We start from the raw sequence: 4841 nt of genomic DNA on the forward strand, positions 1-4841 counted from the left end.
CACAACATACATACACTCATGTACACACAGTCAGATTATGTGCGTATTGAACAATGGGTCAATGTTCTTCAATAATTGAGAGAGAGAGAGAGAGAGAGAGAGAGAGAGAGAGAGAGAGAGAGAGAGAGAGAGAGAGAGAGAGAGAGAGAGAGAGAGAGAGAGAGAGAGAGAGAGCACTATAAATTATCTCCTTATCTCTCTGCTATCTTCATACTCCTACTCATCTTCTTCACCCCATCATCTCCCTCCCTCCTTCCCCTTTACTTCACCACCCCTCCTTCACCCTTATCACCTCCTCCCTCCACCCTCACTACCCCCACCCTCACACTCACCACCCCTCCCTCACCCTCTCCATCCCTCCCTCACCCTCTCCATTCCTCCCTTACCCTCTTTTTAACTGTCCTCCTTTTTAGTGACATCCTTCGGTTCTGTCTTTTTTATAAATAATCTCTCGCACAGAATGGCCTAAAAAAGTAAGAACTGATTAATATATTTGGTTCACTTTAAGAAATATACTTAAATGACCAAGAAAAAAAACAACACTTACTTTATCCATACAGACGACTTATCTAAGTGATAAAATCAAGCTGTTTAAGTGTGACTGTAAATTTGTTTCTTTCACGAGAACGGTAATAGATATCGACATAATTCTTTTTGCATTACGTCAGGGTATATCCAGGGTGTGTCTGAAAAATTCCACACAAAAATCTTGGCTATCACATGGGACGCGACGGCGCGAAATTGTCGAAAATCGCGACAGGGGAAAATATACGAATATATATATATATATATATATATATATATATATATATATATATATATATATTTCACTTTTTGGTCAAAACTGGTCATGTAGTCTGAAATATTTTAAACGCTCCTTTATCCCTCTCAGCCGGACGTCATTTTTATTCATTTCATTCACTCTAAAGGCATACCATTTTATTCGACTTAAGAAACTTTGGGGCAGAAGGGACACTTTATAATTCCTTCTTTACTAGATTTGCTTCCTAAGTTCAGTAAAATGATCTGGAATGAAAGATTTTACGAACCAAGACGTCAACTTCAAGAGGATGTTTACGGTGAAGTGGCAACTGAAGCATCGGCTAGTCCCGGGTTCGATTCCTGGAGACAGTGTGGAATGATTGATATGGGTCTGGTCTGGCCTTAACTCCCCCTCCTTCCGCGTCTCTCTCTCTCTCTCTCCACCCCAGGAGAGACTATATCCACCTTGTTAACCTCTACACCCAAATCACACATACCTGCAGCCATTTCTTTTTAATTACACACCTGAAGACACCTACATTCATACCCACACACTCACACCCTCTGCTGCACTCACATCCACACATACCTATCAACACTATCCATCTTTGTCTTACACACACACACACACACACACACACACACCTATAACGTCCTCCACTCCCCCATATACCCAACATCTTTACCTTCAAAATACCTTATTCTCCTTTTCTCCATCTTGTTCGTTTCTTCTTTACCAACTCCTCAGAAACTAAGAAATTCATTCTTGGCCTTTCTCTTTGCTCCTCTAAACCTCCTCTTGTTCAGCTGATAACATTTCTCTAGTCCCAGAACGATCTCATGTTATTTTTACCTCAAGACGACTGCATTCATCTTAGGCCATACTTCTCGCACTGAACAGGTTAACGAAAGCAATATCTCAACCTTCAAGTCTAAAAATAAATTCCTTTTTTCACTTCACGGTGTGTCGTAAATGGGTGACTCTTGATGAGCTACAAAGGCAGTCTTTTAATTCTTTTTTATAATCACCCTCTATATAAATAACTCACTTTTATTACATCATATGAAGACTTATTTTTTATGGTGATGTGGGACAGACAGTGACAAAAGGCTGCATACAATAAAAATAAACTCGAGTGGTATGACATTAAGACAACTCCTTATTGTAAGCTAGTCATCTGCAAGAAGGTCGGGCCATCATCGACAACAAAGATACAAAGGGCTATAGGTCCTGTTTGTACCCCTCCTGTACCCCTCTAAGTCCCCTTTTTATACACACCTCTAAGTCCCCCTCTCGTAACCCCTGAGTCCCCTTCTGTACCCCTCAGAGCCCCTTCCAACACTCCTCCTACGTCCCCTCCTGCAGCCCTGTAAGTCCCCTTTTGTACCCCTCTCCTGTAACCTCCCACTCCACTCCTGCACCCCTCCAACTCTCTCCTCATCTAAAATGTCTCCTCCTCACCCCTCTGAGTCCCCTGGTGTCCCCCCCAAGGTCCCCCCACGGCCTCTGCGTGATGACAAGAGTGGTAGAGCCGTCATGGTGGAAGGTGAAAGAAACCCAACATTACCTTATACATTCCTAACTCACTCTCCTCCCCCCCCATCTCCCCTCTCTCTTCTCCCTCTCCACCCTCCATCCCTGCTCTCCTCTCTCCCCCTCCCTCTCCATCCTACATTCTTGCCCCCTCTCCCCTCTCCTCCTTCCTTTCACCCTCCTTTTCCATCCCTCTTATTTTCCCCCCGTCCATACCTGCTCTCATACTTTTTATCTTTGCTCTCCGTCTCTCATTTCTTCCACCCTTCCTCCCCTTTTCATCTCTCTCATCTCCCTCCCTCCTTCTTGCCAATGTCCCTCCACCTCTCTCCATTCTTCCTCCCCTCTCCATTCATCCAATTTTTACTCTCCACCACCTCCATCCTCCCCTCTCACTCCTTGATTCACCTTCATTCTCCGTTCTCCAACCTTTTCTTTCATTCCTACTTCTACCCTCCTTCTCCACACACACACACACACACACACACACACACACACACACACACACACACACACACTAGCGCTCAGTGACATTTTTCAATATTTGAGAAGCAGGACCAATAATCTATAGTGAGCAGCAGCAGCAGCAGAAGAAGAAGCAGAAGCAGACGTGGTTGAGGTAAAGGAGGAGTGTGGAGGACTGTTATTAGCTGCTTTATGAACAGTGATGGTGATATCTTAAGTGTAGGGCTGTGATGATTGTGTGATTGTTATAGGATTGATTAGGGATTGTGTTTTAATTGTGGTGTTGTGAATGTGCTGTAATAATTTCGTGGTTATATAGTGATTGTACTGTTGCTATTATCTGTCTGTCTGTCTGTCTACCTAATTATCTATCGATCTATCTACTTATCCACCCTTCTATCTATCTATTTATAACATTAATTGTACTGTTACTAAATTCGATCTCTATACTTGTTTATATATTTATCAATGTAATGTGTAAAAACTGTTGTGTACTAATATTTTGACTTTACTGTGTTGCACAAAAATTAAATATTTAAAGATACAAAAATTTGTATTAATCTATGCATCTATTATTATTATTATCATCATTATTATTACACTAAGCCAAAAGTCCAACTGAAAAAAGAAAAACTTCCAGGAGAAGAAACTCGCCAAGAAAATATTACGAAGGAAAGAAAAGTATTACATGTCTGTTTTTACTCCCTAAACACACACACACACACACACACACACACACATACACACACACACACACACACACAAAAGACATAATTGTTTTGTAGTATAGGATGATAGTGATGAGGCAAATTTTTCATCTCTTGCGTGTGTATCCGAACTAGGCAGACACTTGATAGCTCGTTCTCCTAGATAGACAGACAGACAGACATCCCATAGACACTGAAAATGGCCATGCAATCCACCTGCAATCCACCTGTAATCACCTCCTGCAATCCACCTGCAATCCACCAGTAATCATCTCCTGCAATCCACCTCTAATCACCTCCTGCAATCCACCTGTAATTACCTCTTGCAATCCACCTGGGGAGACCTGACACCTTGGCCACCAGGCGCCTATGTAAAAATGGCGTGTCAGGAGTGGGATTCGAACCCACGCCCGGAAGACCGGACTGCGACCTGAACGCAGCGCCTTGGACCGCTCGGCCATCCTGACTGTGATTTTACCTGTCGGCCGGTGTAGTAAAAATAAATCTACCTGTCTACCTACTTTACTAATATTCCCTGTAACAGCACTGTCTTTATTATCTATTTCTTTATATTTATCTACCTATATACCTATCCATCCATTCCATACTTATCTATTTATCTATCCATCTATTTCTATATCTATCTATTTATATACGTACCCGTTCATGTCTTACCTATCTATCTGTTTATCTACCTATACACTGATTGCCTGACGCTGCGTCCTGTGAGAGGGTGGAATAAAAAAAAAGAATAGGACCCCCAACAAGCACTTCCATCCCTACTCATCAACAACCCCCTAACCCCTCCACATCACCCTCCCTCATTTCCTCACCTCACCACTTCCCCACAATCACACCTTATTAATCTTACTCTTCCCATCTTCCGACGATTTTACACACCTAAGGAGGATTTAAGACGAGAGGGATTTCATACAGCCTAGAAAAATCCCCCTATAAACCCATCTATTTCTTCCCAGGCTGAAGGAAATCGTCTGGTAGTAGTAAGAACACCCTAGTAACATCACGTACTGTAAAAATAAATAAATAAATTAATTAATAAATAAACCTTCATTCCCATAGATTTTTCCAAGATGAATAAAATCGTCTGGAGGTAAAGGAAAAAAAAAATCTCAAAATCATCGTACTGAAGGGGCTCAAAATCGTCCCTTACGTGGCCTCAACATCTCTCTCTCAACCCTTTCACCCCTAGAACGCCATTATAATTATTATTATTATTATTTTTACTGTATTATTATTATTATCATTATTATTAACGTATTATTATTACTATTATTATTATTAATATTATTATTATTACCGTACTGTTATTATCATTATCATTATTATTATTATTATTATCATTTACTCTTGTT

At 41.1% G+C, this 4841-nt stretch overlaps 1 non-coding gene across 1 annotated transcript; it reads right to left on the minus strand.

Moving 5' to 3' along the window:
- Positions 1-3851: 3851 nt before the first annotated feature.
- On the minus strand, positions 3852-3935 carry TRNAL-CAG (transfer RNA leucine (anticodon CAG)). Its single transcript has one exon. It is a non-coding gene; the product is annotated as a tRNA-Leu (tRNA).
- Positions 3936-4841: the final 906 nt, after the last annotated feature.

Source organism: Coenobita brevimanus, chromosome 26 (genome assembly GCF_032717465.1).
Source record: "Coenobita brevimanus isolate Jiangsu-jjx chromosome 26, ASM3271746v2, whole genome shotgun sequence".
Taxonomy (NCBI): domain Eukaryota; kingdom Metazoa; phylum Arthropoda; class Malacostraca; order Decapoda; family Coenobitidae; genus Coenobita; species Coenobita brevimanus.